We start from the raw sequence: 17,193 nt of genomic DNA, 5'->3' as shown, positions 1-17,193 counted from the left end.
ATGGCCATAAAAAAAAAAAAAAAGAAACTTCACAGCATCTATAAAGCTTTTCTCAAGTAGGTCAGAGAGCAACTGATTTTACCTTTGCCTTGGTATCCAAACACACAGATTCTAAAATTCCCCACTTTACCATCATCTCCTCCACTCACTAGCTGGTTTATTGCACACATATAACTTGGTTTACTCATGCATATGGTGATTATTGACCATCTTGACGTCTGTCTGTCGTCTGTCTGAGACTGTGAACCCTGAAGGGCAGGAATCAGATCTGTTTAACTCACTGGCTCCGAGCTTGGTAGAGCAGGGACCATCAGAGAAAAGCACAGAGACGGCGGCCCCAGCGCAGCCCTGCCGTGACTCACCATGGGGCCCAAGTCACTCTGCTCTCTGGGCCTCAGTTTCCCCAACTACAATAAGATGTACTTGAACTAGAGGGTCTCTGAAGTCTCATCCAGTTCGAATGCACTATGAGAACAAAGGCCAAAAAGTGTTAGATCCACGTCGTTTCATGACATATGTGGGCAATATTTACGCAGGGTCTGGCTCAGCAAGATATCACAATACAGCTCCTTTGAGTGGCGTGGATCCGCCATTGCGATGTGTGAACAACTCTACAGTGGATATTTAGTGCGGTGGGATGTACGCTTGGATGGCTAAGTATGATGGACAACAAAGAATAATTTTATTTCCCTTTGAGAACATAAGTACACTATTCTATATTTATACCCTCCATCTCCTAATTTAGACAGTGTAGAACTTCTGAATAGCACTCACTTGCCAATAACTTCCTTCTACATCTAAAAGAAGAATAGGAGTCATATAAGTTCACAGATTGAATGGATGGTTGATTTACAAAGCCCTTAAAATGTGGCTGCAGGCTGACGCCGGCAACCCCATAATTAGATATGGCATATTCTGCAATGATGTATTTTTTTTTTTTACTGTTTTTTAATAACTCAGTTCTCCTTCTGGGATGAGGGGAAAAATGGAATTTGTTAAAAATAAATCGAGATTTAGTGGCTTTTCAGCCTTCTGCTGCTTGTTGCTCACAATATTCTATAAATAAATGAAGCCCTGCCCTATAGTGCACTGTAAACACCCACAGACACTCAGAGCCAAATTCTTCCAATTATGACCCTGTGCCAGTTGCCAAGCTACTGCAAGGACCCACTTGAAAGGCAGCCATCTAGGCCGTTTCCTGATTAAGCTGCCCAGTAGCAAGGAATCAAGGCCTGCTGCCTTGGCATCGTATCTAGTCTCAAAGAATTGCTCAATGTCCTTGAAATTAAGCCTTTTCCTTGTGATCAAATTACAATTCAGAGGTAAGTGAAAAACGAACTACCTATCCATCCATCCATCTGCCTGGGTCATGTGTGTGTTTAAGATCCTGGGCTGTCACATATTAGACTTAAATCAGCAGCAGAAGTGCATTCACAGCAATGTCTGTAATTGCACCGAGCAAATCAAGGTCAAACTAAAGTAGGTCAGCAATGAATGTGACAGGTGAGTCAGAGGCAGCTTGCCCTTCTGCTCAGCAGCTTCACTCACCAGTCGGTTTGGGTCACTGTTGCCCAATGCAGAGGCTGAGATGGTCATTTAAAAATGCATACTCTACCCCGAGAGGGGCGATGCAGCTGGCGTGGAGTGTCAGGCTGACAGCTCTGTGGTCCAAATGCCAACGTACAGGTTGGGATGGCCCCAGCTTTCACATGGTCTCCACAAGCCCTTTAAAAACTGCATGTGGAGAATCAGGAGATTGCAGCGTGCCAGAATCTCCCTGAGAGAGAAATTGCTCCAAGCAGCACTGGAGCAAAATGGGCTCTGGCAAGAAACTGATGACCTCCCTCCTGACATGGAGGCTCTTCATTCAGTGTCAGCTCCAATGGGTGAGCGGGGGAGCAGCACTTCTCAAGCTCGCCAGGAGGCCTTCAAAAGGCCCTGGACTTGGCTCCCAGCCCCGGAGCTCATACTCGGAATGGGGAGCCAGTTAGTGAACAAGCACCACCTAATGGAGAACCGACATGTGCTCAGTGGTCAGATTATCCAAACTTAAAACTGGGACCTACCCTTAGAGGGCAGAATTGTTAACAGCGGGTGTCCTGGAAAACCTGGGGTCTAGGGGTCACATAGCACCAAGCCTCCCCCACAAGGTCCCCCCTGGCATTGACCTAAAGTGGCCCTTCCTATGGCTTGCACCCCACCTGGGGGTTCTAGCTTCTTAATTTCTGAAATTGTTTCTTTGTTTCTTTGTGTCTCCTCTGATTAGAATGTGAGCTTCACAAGAGCAGAGAGACCCCCTCTGTCTTGTTCTTGAGTGTTACCAGAGCAACTAGAATGCTGACTGGCTCAGAGTGGGTGCTGAATAAACAGTCACTAGTAAAAGAATCCATGCCAAACCTCTGCAAGCGCATCCCATGTACCAATCTCCCTGAATCCTCGCAGCAATGTTAGGAGGTGAAATTAGTCTCTCTCCTGCACAAGGAGAAAATCAAGCCTTCAAGGAGGGTATGTGCTTTCCCAGGCCTGCACATCTAACGAGTTGATGGAGCTGGAATTCGAAGCCAGGCGTGAAGAGTTCTAATCCTGGCTTTAAAGTGAGCATCTGTTGCTTTTATAATTTAGAAAAAGCAAAGAAGAAAAACTTTAAAGAAAAAACTACGCATCAGAAAAAGCTTTATATTAAATGATCTAACATGTGATTAATTTAGTTCCTGTGCCCAAAATCCAAGTCCCTCTTCTAGCTGCAGAGGACACTGGCACTGTAGCCCGAGCAGGAGGAAAAATTCTGGGGCCTCCTTTATGGAAGGTTTGTTCTTGTCTTTCTGTGAGGACCCAAAGGACGGACAGGGAGGGGAGCGGGCATCAGAAGCAACCCCCACGATTCCTGTTAGAAACAGCAGGCCCATTCCATGCTTTGCTGGAAAGGCTCTAAGGAGATGCCAACAAGCAAGTTAGAAGACTAAAGAGTTGAGGTGCTTGGAATCTGCCTTCTCCCAGACCCACACCTTGAAAACTGGAATGAGAAAAAAGAAAAGGGGAGGAAGCATACTTTTTAAGACTAATATTTCCCCAAAAAAAGTAAGTTAAAAAGTAGAGGGACTTCCCTGGTGGTGCAGTGGTTAAGAATCGACCTGCCAATGCAAGCGACACACGTTTGAGCCCTGATCCGGGAAGATCCCACATGCCGCGGAACAACTAAGCCCATGCGCCACAACTACTGAGCCTGCGCTCTAGAGCCCGCGAGCCACAGTTATGAGCCTGAGTGCCACAACTACTGAAGCCCGCACGCCTAGAGCCGGTGCTCCACAACAAGAGAAGCCACCACAATGAGAAGCCCGTGCACCGCAACGAAGAGTAGCCCCCGCTCGCCGCAAGTAGAGAAAGCCGGTGCGCAGGAACGAAGACCCAACACAACCAAAAAATAAATAAATAAATTTATATATTTTTTTAAAAAGTAGAGATTTACATTTACCTGAATTTAAACCACTAAACCCTACTGAAGCTAAGCTTATGCACCTTTATAATTTACATATCACAATAAAATTCTTATTAGTCTGATATTTGGGGCCAAAAAACCCTCTCCAGTTGGTCTCCTAGATGCAGTTATGGCTTGAATTTATGTGCAGATCAGTAGGTCAGTCTAATCAAAAAGAGTAGGCCAGGGCTTCCCTGGTGGCGCAGTGGTTGGGAGTCCGCCTGCCGATGCAGGGGACGCGGGCTCGCGCCCCGGTCCGGAAAGATCCCACGTGCCGCGGAGCGGCTGGGCCCGTGAGCCGTGGCCGCTGGGCCTGCGAGTCCGGAGCCTGTGCTCCGCAACGGGAGAGGCCACGGGGGTGAGAGGCCCGCGTGCCGAAAAAAAAAAAAAAAAAAAAAAAGACTAGGACAGTTCTAATGTGTAGAAACATTTCTCAAGTATGGGGAAGAAATGAAAATGGCAAATCCTATCAGTAAAACAGGTATTTCCAACTGCTACCAGGATGGCCCAATAGCCCTCAAATACAAACATCCTACAGAAACAGAACACCCTCCCCGGTTATGAATGAGGAGCATCAGGATGACAAAAGAGCATGTGGATTAACCTACTGGGTCTCAGTTTCTCAGCCAGGATCCCTGGGTGGGCTGTGGAGAAAATGGCTGGGCTTATCATGGCATTTTTCTGGAGAGAGGCTCCATAAATTTCACCAGATTCACAAAGTGATCTGTGACCCCAAATGATAGGAACACTCACCAGCCCTATCTGCTGCTGTGCCTGTTTTCTCTGGATAATCCTCCTGATATAAACAACAATACAGGAAGCACCCCCCACCCCACGCCTCTGGCTTTCACAGCAGAGAAGATGACACTGACCATCAGGGAAAATTGACAGGCTGTTGCCTGAACAGCCCAGCCACCGAGGACTGCCCAGTCAATGACTGAAAAGAGGTCACTGGGCTGGAAGAGACTGAAGATCTTCCAAGCCTTAGCTTGAGTCCACTGCCCACATGGGGACAAATAGCACAACCAAGAAGACCGAGAGTAAACTTACGGACCAGAAAGTCTAGGCAAGATTAACTTGGGAGCAACAGTGTGGGACGGGGGAAGAACGTGGGCTCTGGAGCCAGGCAGGGTTAGGTTCAAATCCTGGCTCCATCTACATACTAGTCATGTAGCCTTGGGATGGGGATGCTGATGGTGCTGACGATGAAAGCAGTATCTACGAGGAGCTATTATTTACTGACAGCACAAAGTCTAGCATTTAGTAAGCAAGTACTTATGTACTTATGAAATAACATATGTTATTTTATTTAATTTTTCACAACAACCCTGTGAATACTCTCTATATTATCTCCATTTTCTACATCTGGAAAAAGAAGGTTAAAAAGGTTAAGTAGCATTCCCAAGGTCCACAGCTAGGGGGGATTCAAACCCAAGTCTGTTTGACTCTCAGCCCAGGCTCGTAACTACTAAGCTTCACTGCACTGCCAAGCCTCCGCTTCCTCATCTGTGAAAAAGACAATAATACTCACCCCTGCAGGGTGGGAAGGATTAGACAGAATGCATGTGAAGGGCTTAACACAGTACCTGGCACACAGGAAGCTTTATAGTGTAGCTATTAGTGTCATTCCTACGACATCTGGACCTTTGGAAGAGAGAGGGAGACGTGGGAGGCGGGCATCTGGCTACACAGATGGGACAGCATCTCACACCACAGGGCTCGGCAAACAGGATTAGGAACTTTGGACCAAGGCTTAGGGGCCTGGGATGACCTACTCCCCCTTAGGGACAGAGAGGGAACACCTCAGCAAGATGGGTAAGAAGGTGTTTACTCAGAGATGAAAGGCTTTGCATCAAAATGTGGGGAGGATTGGGGATTTGGGGAGGAAGGAATAATTCAAGCTCAAGAAGAAAGTTCTCAAGAGGCAGTGCCATACAGCATGGCTATGCCTGGGCTAGGAATGATGTGGGCCCACTGTCCGTCTGACCTCCTGACACCCAAGAGAGGACAAGAGTTCCTGTGCATGTCTGTGATAAAGGAGATGCCTAGCCCCCAGGTTATCAGTAAACCCCACCTGGAACTTGAGCAGAGCCTAGTCATTCTTAAAGAAAAAGAGAATTTGTTAGCGCCAGTCTCCCTTGGAGTTAAATAGGAAGAAATGTATTCATTGCAAGAAAGAACTAATCACTTAGTGTGGCTTGTAGTGTATAACATCAGGGACCCATCTGTAGGAAGAAGATCAGACTCACTGATACCATCTTGACTACTTCCTTAGTGGAAGACTGAACGGGGAATCTAGGAGCAGCAGAGTTACTCCTCAGAGAGATACCTGCACTGCAGGGGACGTGCCTCTGGCGGCTGACATTTAGAAGATGACACTGACCATCAGGGAAAATTGACAGGCTGTTGCCTGAACAGCCCAGCCACCGAGGACTGCCCAGTCAATGACTGAAAAGAGGTCACTGGGCTGGAAGAGACTGAAGATCTTCCAAGCCTTAGCTTGAGTCCACTGCCCACATGGGGACAAATAGCACAACCAAGAAGACCGAGAGTAAACTTACGGACCAGAAAGTCTAGGCAAGATTAACTTGGGAGCAACAGTGTGGGACGGGGGAAGAACGTGGGCTCTGGAGCCAGGCAGGGTTAGGTTCAAATCCTGGCTCCATCTACATACTAGTCATGTAGCCTTGGGATGGGGATGCTGATGGTGCTGACGATGAAAGCAGTATCTACGAGGAGCTATTATTTACTGACAGCACAAAGTCTAGCATTTAGTAAGCAAGTACTTATGTACTTATGAAATAACATATGTTATTTTATTTAATTTTTCACAACAACCCTGTGAATACTCTCTATATTATCTCCATTTTCTACATCTGGAAAAAGAAGGTTAAAAAGGTTAAGTAGCATTCCCAAGGTCCACAGCTAGGGGGGATTCAAACCCAAGTCTGTTTGACTCTCAGCCCAGGCTCGTAACTACTAAGCTTCACTGCACTGCCAAGCCTCCGCTTCCTCATCTGTGAAAAAGACAATAATACTCACCCCTGCAGGGTGGGAAGGATTAGACAGAATGCATGTGAAGGGCTTAACACAGTACCTGGCACACAGGAAGCTTTATAGTGTAGCTATTAGTGTCATTCCTACGACATCTGGACCTTTGGAAGAGAGAGGGAGACGTGGGAGGCGGGCATCTGGCTACACAGATGGGACAGCATCTCACACCACAGGGCTCGGCAAACAGGATTAGGAACTTTGGACCAAGGCTTAGGGGCCTGGGATGACCTACTCCCCCTTAGGGACAGAGAGGGAACACCTCAGCAAGATGGGTAAGAAGGTGTTTACTCAGAGATGAAAGGCTTTGCATCAAAATGTGGGGAGGATTGGGGATTTGGGGAGGAAGGAATAATTCAAGCTCAAGAAGAAAGTTCTCAAGAGGCAGTGCCATACAGCATGGCTATGCCTGGGCTAGGAATGATGTGGGCCCACTGTCCGTCTGACCTCCTGACACCCAAGAGAGGACAAGAGTTCCTGTGCATGTCTGTGATAAAGGAGATGCCTAGCCCCCAGGTTATCAGTAAACCCCACCTGGAACTTGAGCAGAGCCTAGTCATTCTTAAAGAAAAAGAGAATTTGTTAGCGCCAGTCTCCCTTGGAGTTAAATAGGAAGAAATGTATTCATTGCAAGAAAGAACTAATGACTTAGTGTGGCTTGTAGTGTATAACATCAGGGACCCATCTGTAGGAAGAAGATCAGACTCACTGATCTTGACTACTTCCTTAGTGGAAGACTGAACGGGGAATCTAGGAGCAGCAGAGTTACTCCTCAGAGAGATACCTGCACTGCAGGGGACGTGCCTCTGGCGGCTGACATTTGCTTGGGGAGAAAAACATTATGGAGTGTCACCAGCCTCTCCCCAGACCAGCTAGCCCCTCCTGTTTTTCTTTTAAAAGAATTGCTATACCAAGTTATTCCAATAGGAACCAAAGATACTCAAAGGTCTTCACAACCTGTCCTCAGTCCCCTCTTTTCCTCTCTACAGCTCTACCTAGGGCTCAGCATCAATTTCCTGGACCATTTTATCTGCCTCTAACTAGTCCTGCTGCCGCCTCCTACAGTCCAGCCTCCACACTGCCACCAGCTGGCTTTCTAAAATTAAAGTGCTGACCACGTCACTCACCTCCTGAAAGGTGTCTACTAGATTCGCACTGCCCATGGAATAAACACCGAAGTCTTAAATTGCATTCATTCATTCATATTTTTCATTACCAACCTAATGTGTGATGATCACCTACTGTGTACCAGGCTCTGTTTTGGGTCTTGGAGATAGAGTGGTGAATGAGATAGATTAAGACAAGGGCTCATCCTCATGGATTTACATTCTAGGTAAGACAAACGATAAAGAATACAAATAAATATATAATATAAAGTCAGGTGCTAATGAAGAAAAATAAAGCAGAGTAAGAGAACAGAGTGATGGTGTAAGGGGTGGGGGTAGGACAATGCCTTTTAAATAGAGGAAAGACCACTTGAACACAGACCAGAACAGAGTGAAGGGGGGATTGCTGGGGAAGAGTAATCCAGACAGAAAACAGCAAGTGGAAAAAGGCCCTGAGGCAAGAAAGAGGAACAGCAAGAAAGACACAGGGGCTGGAATGGAGTGAGCAAAGCAGAGAGTGCTAAGAGATGAGACCAGAGAAGTAGGAGGGGCAGGCAGGACAGGGCAGGGAGTTCAGATTCTACTCCAAGGATGCTAAGAAGCCACTGGAGTGTTTTGAGCAGGCGAGTGCTGTGATCTTATTTACTTTTTAGAAGGTCATTCTGGGGGACCTCCCTGGTGGTGCAGTGGTTGAGACTCGAAGCTCCCCATTCGGGGGCCCTGGGTTCTATCCCTCGTCGGGGTACTAGATCCCACATGCATGCTGCAACTAAGAGTTCGCATGCCGCAACTAAGGAGGCCTCGAGCCACAACTAAGGAGTCTGCCTGCTGCAACTAAGGAGCTGGCAAGCCACAACTAAGGAGCCCACCTGCTACAGCTAAGAGCCAGTGCAACCAAATAAATAAATAAATACTTTTTAAAAAAAGGTCATTCTGTTTGCGTGGGAGGCTGCTAGCAGCGGGGCCAGAGTGGAAGCAGGGAGACCTGTTGAGAGATAGGGGACCTCTAGACAAGGGTAGGGAGGTGGGGCGGCTTTCAGGATATACTGTGATAGAACAGCTGTCAACATTGTAAACACACAAGGTGAGGAGCAAGGGAAGGAGCAGGGTCAAAGATGAAACCTACATTTTGGGCCTGGGTGACCAGGTAAATGGTGGGGCCACATATCACGGGGGAGACTGGGGAGGGTCACGTTTCTGCCTAAGACTTCTATTTAGTTATGTTGGGCCTGGGAGGCCCATACACACTGAAGGGTGGATGTTGGGTGGGCAGTGGGTATGTGAGTTGGGGGCTCAGGAGAAAGGTCCCAAAAGGTCGTCAGTGTGCAGATGACCACCAGGACGTGGCAACTTGGGTCCTCCACCCCTTGCCCCAGCTCCAGACAGACAGCCAGTGTTACCTCCCTCAGGGCTCTGGCCTCTGCCCTGTGGCTCCTCCTGCCTGGCACACTCTGCCTGGACTTCTGCAGCGTGGACTCCTCCTCACCTGTGAAGATTTGCTCAAAGACATCTCTTGTGTGCTGGGTCCCCAGGAGAGGCCACTCGGTCCTCTTCTCCCATGGCACCCTGTGACATGCCTGGGTGACAGCACAGCTCGTGTGTCATACTGTCTATTTGCACCTTTCCCCCTGTGAGCTCTTGCGGGCAGTGGCTGTGAGTCGATTCCTCTCCATATCCCACCTCCTCGCGTGAGGCCTGGGCACGGCGAACATTGGCTAAATGAATGGAGTTCTCCTCTCTGCAGAGAGATGCAGAAGAATTTATACACCAGCAACTGACTCACGCTGCAGCTGCTGTCTGCAGCCGAGACAGGGCAAGAAAGGAAGGCGCTGTCACGGAGGCACCAGCAAAGCTCAGTGGGCTGTACGCTTCCTTTGAGGAGTTTCTTAACCACATAAAGGAGCTTCAAGAAATCCGGGAGTCGAGAATCTCAGGGTGCTGGAGGTGTGATGAGCGCTGCACCTAGGGAAGGTGTTTTGGGTTTCCGCTGCAGAAACACTGGCAAATCCCCAACCAAAGCACTCAGGAGTCGGAGACAGAGGGAAGGAAACTGACCTTGTTCCCATGGACTCCTGTCATCCAGACAGTGAGCCTGGAAGCGGGTCCTACTTGTCTTGCTTTACAGATGCAGACAACAAGTGTCAGAGAGGTTAGTGGATGTGCCCAAGGTCACAGACCTGGGAGGTACAGGAGCCAGCCACACTCAGGTCTTCCTGAGACCAAGGCCTGCATCCCATCCAGTACACTCCACAGTCCTGCTCCATCCTAGGAGCTCCTATGGCAGCGAGCAGGATGGTCAGGGAGCACCTGAGCCCCAGATCACACCGAGGAAATGCAGCTCTGGAGAGGGGATGAGGTTTACCCACTGTTACTGGGGAGTCACCAGCAGGATGAAGCTGGAACGACAGTCTCTGACTCGAAGGCCAGGCCCTTGGAACACTGCGCCCACACCCTGTCATTTATTTCTTACAGGCCTTGCCCTGATCCCAGGATCCCCAGCCAGCAGCTACCAGTTTGGAGCATTCCCAGAGGAGAACCTTCTTTCTATAGCAGGAAAATGAGAGAGGACTCACATTTATAAAGTGTCTATTCTGCACTGAACATCTGAGAGGCACCTTTCAAATCTCCATTCACGTATTTCTCAAAATGCCTGTATGAGAGAATCATTATCACTATTTTGTAGAAAAGGATACTGAGGCTCAGAGACATAGGTCAACAGTCAGAGGTTCACACTGCTAGTAGTAAAAGCGAGGGGGCCGGGATTTGAACCTGCTCTACCTGACTCCAGATCCCTGTTTTCACTAGACCAGATGACCCCTGCTTGGATCTAATGAAGCTGACGGCATCCTGGAAGGATAAGTGGTCTGGGCATCAAAGTTACCCGCAGGCTCACAAGTGAGGTTACGGCTAAGGAGCTTTGGCCAATACAGGGTAACCTGTTAGCAAGAGCCAGACACAAGGTCAGAGAGGCAGAAAAGAGGTCTCCGGAGAAGACGAAATTCAAAATTTTGCACACAGTTAGTAGGCAGTAAGCTGACCATCTCCTGAGACCTGTCCTTTTTAAGGAGGAGATATAGTCAGCAGTTCTCAACCACGTGTGATCAGTTAAGGCCCCTGGTCACGAATTCACAGATCCCTCCCAAAGGCTAAGGAAATATTCGAGAACATGACTGTAAATGTTAGCACTGCTAGGAGAAAGCTGTGGACAAAAATGAACGCAGGAAGTCTGGGAATGTCACTTCCCTTTCCTTTCTCCGCCCCCAGTTCAGTAAAGGAAACGTTTACGGTGTCCTATAGGCAAAAAGCTACCACTCAGCCTCACAGGGCTCTGACTCCGCCATATCTGGAGCCAGAACACCTGGTCCAGTGCACTGACCCTGACCATCTGTGTGACACTCACTAAGTCAGACCTTTGACTCTAAGTGTTTCCAGATATAAATGAGGGGAGAGGGGAGTGCCTGCTTCACGGGGAGGTCATAGGGATGCTATGAGAAAATACACGTGGGAAGAACCTGTCAATGTAAAACGGCTTCATATGTAAGGAGGGGATGCTGGGAATCCTCAGGTACTTCACCACATCACCTGCTGTCTCCCCCTCCCCAAGGCCTGGCACTCCCATTTAAATGCTGACCCGACCTCCGTCCTGAGGGCTCAGCCCTTGGAAGGAAAGACAAGGCAGCCCTGGCGGACCAGTGGAAACGGAAGCCGTGATTTGGCTGCTATTCTTCCAAAGACTCCCTGGCACAACTGAAATCCTCACATAAGTATTTAATAATTAAATTGGTAACAACAGTTAGGGAACATTTTTGTCACCTTGCAGGATGATAACCATCACCAAAATCAAGGTATGAAAATCATTTAATTAAATCTATAGCTATATATTTCTAATGCTTTTCTAAGACAAATGTGTCATTTTGATGGCGTATTTGTGAGGTTTTTTTTTTTTTTTTTTTTTTTTTTTTGGGGTACGGGGGCCTCTCACTGCTGTGGCCTCTCCCGTTGCGGAGCACAGGCTCCGGACGCGCAGGCTCAGCCGCCATGGCTCACGGGCCCAGCCGCTCCGCGGCATGTGGGATCTTCCCAGACCGGGGCACGAACCCGTGTCCCCTGCATAGGCAGGCGGATTCTCAACCACTGCGCCACCAGGGAAGCCCATTTGTGAGTTTTTAAAGTTTACTTTTCTCATGCATGGTTAAGCAAAAATTAGATTATTGGAGCCATAACTGGATACTCTTAAAAGGAGCATGAACTGGTGGTACAGCCTTTTTGGAGGGCGATTAGGCAATATTGATTCAAATTTTAAATGGCAAACTACTTAGGCCAAAAGTCCCACTTTCAGGTGTCTATGAGCAGAAAAATCTCATGCAAAAGTTCACAGGTCCGTGTAACAATTTCCACAGCAGCAGTGGTTGCAATGGCAAAAATCAGCAACAACCTGGGTGTCTACCAATACAGGGATGATTAAATAAGCTTAAAATGCACGCATACAATGGAGTACAACTGTTACACATAATAAGGTACATTTATCTGTACATATGGACTTGAAAAGAAAACCATAACAATTGACAGCTTTAAAAAAAAGGAAAACTGCAGAACTATAGGCATAGAGAGAGTCCATTTCTACAAAAGTAAAAACGTGTATGTTGGGCATGAGGGCAAAGGAGGTAGGGGTTAGGGGGATACAAGCAAATGAAGAAGTCCAGGACTATACCCACCAAAAAGTGCCAATCTCGGGGGAAGGCTGGGAGCGGGGAGGCGGGTGTCACAGAAGACTTTCTTCCTTTATGTTAATGCACTTCTTCAGGGCTGCCTAAATTTGTTACGAGTGTATGCTCTTTCACGATGGCAAAAAATTTTTTTAAAGCTCATAGGATAATAGTAATTTTAAAAATTGCTTTCAAGGACTCCCCTAAAGTAAACACTGTGGGGCTCAGCACCACCCCCCCTCCTGCATATGGCCCTCAGTTCTGTGCGTGTTCACAGGCTGGAAGGGGGTATGGGCTTGCCTGAGAAAAGCCTACAGATGGGGATGGTCTCCAGTGTTAAGAATCCCAAACTCCTCTTTCAATAAGGATTCTGCCAATTACAACTATTTCAATGAGATGGCTAAAAACGACTAAGTATCTTCAATTGTTCAAATTTACATCATAAATTACTGAATTAAAGCAGGTCAACTTGTGTTCAACCTCCCTTAAATAGAAGCAATCAAAATTTATATCCTGGGCTTCCCTGGTGGCGCGGTGGTTGCGCATCCGCCTGCCGATGCAGGGGAACCGGGTTCGCGCCCCGGTCTGGGAGGATCCCACGTGCCGCGGAGCGGCTGGGCCCGTGAGCCATGGCCGCCGAGCCTGCGCATCCGGAGCCTGTGCTCCGCAACGGGAGGGGCCACAACAGAGGGAGGCCCGCATACCACAAAAAAAAAAAAAAAATTTATATCCTGCCTTATCCAACATTTTACATTGACTTATAAGTCTTGCTGAAGACTCCTTCAAAATTATTAATGAGGAATATCCACAGGGAGGAGAGAAGGTGAGTCTACTAAACCCAAAAGAGCCTAAATAAAACACTATAGCTACTTGGCTTATAGAAATGAAAACTTAGCAAGTGAAATAATCTTCTTCTCTATGGTCAAAGTTGCTGGTAAAAATAATTCTAAACTGATGCACAGTGTCTAAGAAATGTTGGTTACATTTAGCACAGACTACAAACTCAGTTACCTACAGGCCATGTACAGGAGCAGGGGCTTGGGCAGGGCCGGGCAACTGGAGAAACAAGACCCCATAAGAGGGACCGCCATGCTTCATCACCGCCATGAGGGTCCAGCGCTGCTAGACTTTCGGATTTTTGTAAAGATCTGGAAATCCAGATTTCTAGATAATATCTACCAACTTTTAAATGTTACCCACTAACTTAAAGGTTTTAAAACATTGTGAGCACTTAGCAAAATACATCTGCAGGCCAGATGCAGCCAATAAGGAGAGAATTTTCAACCTCTGTCTAAAAGTATCTACATTTTAAATTTTTGTTTGATTTCATTTTTGGAAGGCTGGGAGGAGACAATGAAATGGTATGGGATGGAGATAAACACAAGAGAGGCAAGCAGTTGATGTTAAGAAAATATTTCTAACATACTTGAGAAAACAGTGGTATTTGTCTACATCAAATGCTGAATAAATTGCTGACATTTCTTCAGCTATATTAGGTACAAAACTCTGAGAGTGAGAATTTCTCGAGCAAATTCTCCGGAATTTGTCCTAAGCAAATGCCCACAATTTACTGTCAATGGACTTAACGAGAACTTACTATACCACTATGTATTAAACGTTTATCATAAAAAATTTAAAATAATATGAGCAGCCACAGAACTGATCCTCTGTGCCAGGGGCTCTTCAGACATTGGGCACCTGGGATCACCAACGTGGGTCACACAGCCTCTGGGCAAGATTCCAATTAAGGCCTGTCTGACAAATCTCCCTCCAAAACAAAAACCAAAAACAGTAAAGAACTTAGACTCAACATCATAAAATTGTGCTCTGTCATTTTTTTCAAAGCCAAAACAATAGAAGAGTTATTTGTGCTAATAATAATATCCGCACACAATTTGCAATTCACAAAGTGCTTTTCCCGCACACCCATCTCATTTACTGCTCACAGCCTTTAACCGTGCATTTTAGACTTTGTATGTTGTCCAAAGTCTTCCTACAATTATTGACAATGCTGCTTTTCAAAAACAACAGTAAAATGATAACAAATATTTGGCATTTTCTACACACTGTGTACAGTGCTAAGCATGTTTTCATTTCACCCTCACAAGAACCTCAAGGAGGTGATTACTATGATCATCATCCTGTTATACAGGTGAGAAAACTGAGGCTTAGAGAGCGTGGGTGATCTGTCTTAAGCCCCACCACTAGTAGGCGCAGAGCTGACGCTGTGAAGCAGGTCTGCTTCCAGGGCCTGAGACCAGTGTGCTGGGTGTCCCAGAGGCTGTAAGGTGATCTCAGTTTGTTTCCAGCAAGCGTAAGGAAGCTGGAAGCCGTGGCTAACGTCCTCCTGCTCCCCACCCCCGCCCCTGCCCATGCCCACTTTCCCCACTTGGTCAGAAGCCATTTTTAATTTTTATTTTTCCCACTCAAAACCAGTGTGAATCTCTCAGAGCTCAGCCAGCCGGGCCCTGGAGGCCTGGTGAGGTGCCCCTGGGGGACCGGGCTTCCCTGCTGCCAGCCTGGGCAATGTAGCCTGGCGCCCTGCCAGCCTGCCAAGGTCTAGATGGGGCTTTCACATCACCGCTGTCTGAATGGGGTCTGGGAAGGGGGTCCTGATAGGCACAACAACCCCATGAAATGGTCGCAGAGGTACCAAAGTGGGGGTGGGGAAAAGGGGAGGCGCCTTCAGCTAGAGAGAGGAGGAAAGATCTATTTACCCAACAGCTCTGAAATATCTATTATTCAGAGCCCTACATTAGACCCCTGAGAGAAGGAGGCATGGTCTCTAATGTGCACGAGGATAAATTATGCAAGTAAAAACATCAAGCAAGAAACACACCCCACCCCCAAAACATACTCACCAGCACAGGTACACCCCACACACTTGGAATCATGGTGCAGCTGCTCTTAGGGTAGTAACTTCGGTCCTCTTACCCCCTCTGCGGCCCCCTCAGCCCTGACTATACAAGACACTGCCCGGCCACAGAGGCCACACCAGGGATGGTCCCGAGCAGCTGCAGAAGGACAAGGAGGACAGGAACGCAGGTCAGGATGGCCCACTGTGGTCAGAGCCATCCCGAGCGTGTGCAGGTCCAGAGGAGCAGAGGACGGGTGAGGGCTCTGTCCTGGGGGAAGAAAGGGGTCGACTTCCTTATACAAGGATGAGGATGGGTTCACAAGGTGGAGGAAAGACAAAGGGACAGGCACAGCTCGGGACAGATGCTTCCTTAGCACCACTGGCTCTGATGTGGAAACAGGAGGGGAGGGTGCAGGCTAAATTGTGGGGACCCCCCAGGGAGTTCATGTGCACAGCCCAGACTCTTGTGATGCAAGGGGCAAGGAGATCCGGCGGGTGAGCGGCCGTCTAGGCAGGCAGGCAGGCTGGCGGTCACCTCTGCCCTGAGTGCCTGCCTAGAGGTCAGGCTCCTGCCATCCTGGGGCTTTCCAGGCTGCCCAGAGGGAGAATGAGCGTTCATTCATCTATAACCACACAAACAGATGTAAGACGGCCTCTGGGGTGAGCGCCGAAATGAGTGGGAGGATGGGCTGCTGAAGGCCTGGCAGAGGGGCCTGCAGAGTAGAGAAGAATGGGCAGGAGCACAGACCCAGTCAGGCGCCTGGGGACAAACCCCGCTCGCATGCCCACAGCTGATCTGGGCCTCAGTTTCCTTGAAAGGTATCTTTGGGGTAATAATGATAACCCTGACCTCAGCCAACACCTGCTGAGGCCCTAAGACTAAGTGGTTACCCACCAAGCACTTTGACAATGTCTGCCCCATTGTGAGGAATCAATAAGCAGTATAAAGTGATAACAATAATGGCAATGATAAGACCAGGTTTCTTATCAAGGAGGTCAGGGAAGGCTTCCCAAGAAGAAGCAAATCAGCTGATATCTGAAGGCTGAATGGGCATGAACCAGGCAAACCAGAAGGAAAATGCATTCCATGCTGAGGGAAGAGCTTCTGGAAAGTCCCCGAAAGGGAAAGAAGCAGCATCATCATCAGTATTTCCAGGCAAGGAAAGCAACCCCAAGTGCCCGCTGGAGCACCCTGGTCAGTAGGACACGTCTGTGTTGAAAATGGCTTCTTCTTCAAGGAAGCCTTCCCAGATTACTGTGAACCCCCAAAGAAAACCTGCATTCTCCGCACAATTTCCCAGTTCTGTGGCAGAACCAGGAAGTGAAGGAGAGGCAACAGCATCAAGCTGAAAGCCCCACATGAAAACATGAGAAGGTACCGGCTAGCATCTAGGCGTATCGCAGCAGCTCCCGTGGTGAATACAGACACAGACCTGGCATCCCTGGGCTCAGAGCCTCTTCCTATTTGCTACTCCTCAGTATTCACTGAGGACTTTACAAGGTTCCAAATGAAGATAAAGATGCCGTTGGGCACCTCCACAAAGGACCACTAGCTATCCTCATCCCCCAGCCAGAAAAGCACTCTCAGCTGGACTGTGAAAGGGAAAAGCTGTCAGTGGTTAGCAAGAATCATTATTTTGGCTAATTTAGGAAATTTGGGATTCATCCAGGAAGCTGGTGGACCTCACTCCTCAGCATTCCTTGATGGACTGTTTATCATTTTGCATTGCTTTACTATCCCATCAACAACGCGAGTTAAAAATAAAAAAGTCAGGGGCAAAGAATATAGAGGTTATATTCCCGAGGCCTCAGTAGGCTGAGAGATGCAATAGGCAACCACAAACCCAGGCCCACAACAACCTATCCTGCCATCAAAACTGAGAAGCAAGGAGGCCCCACCCAACTCAATAGCCAATGAACCTCCAGTTTCAAATACATTTGATCACGCTATAAATCTGTTGTTTGGCTGCACAAACAGACTTTGCTATCCTCACTCTT

The 17,193-nt window shown here is 47.9% G+C and overlaps 1 protein-coding gene across 8 annotated transcripts in view; it reads right to left on the bottom strand.

The window, feature by feature from the left end:
- The window catches only part of BMAL1 (basic helix-loop-helix ARNT like 1), a 107,183-nt gene that overhangs the window by 53,296 nt on the left and 36,694 nt on the right, over window positions 1-17,193 (bottom strand). For 2 of the 8 annotated variants that reach the window (XM_055091662.1, XM_007116650.4), the window contains one exon: window positions 15,200-15,352. The exons of 5 other annotated variants lie outside the window; for them this stretch is intronic. The gene's annotated coding sequence lies outside the window, so the exon portion shown is untranslated. Of the gene's footprint in view, window positions 1-9,118; window positions 9,138-15,199; window positions 15,353-17,193 lie in introns of those variants that run through there. One more of the 8 variants, XM_055091661.1, reaches the window with a different exon arrangement.

Source organism: Physeter macrocephalus, chromosome 16, assembly GCF_002837175.3.
Source record: "Physeter macrocephalus isolate SW-GA chromosome 16, ASM283717v5, whole genome shotgun sequence".
Classification (NCBI taxonomy): Eukaryota; Metazoa; Chordata; class Mammalia; order Artiodactyla; family Physeteridae; genus Physeter; species Physeter macrocephalus.
Note: the sequence above shows the minus strand (reverse complement) of the source record. Positions and strands in the feature narration are given on the sequence as shown.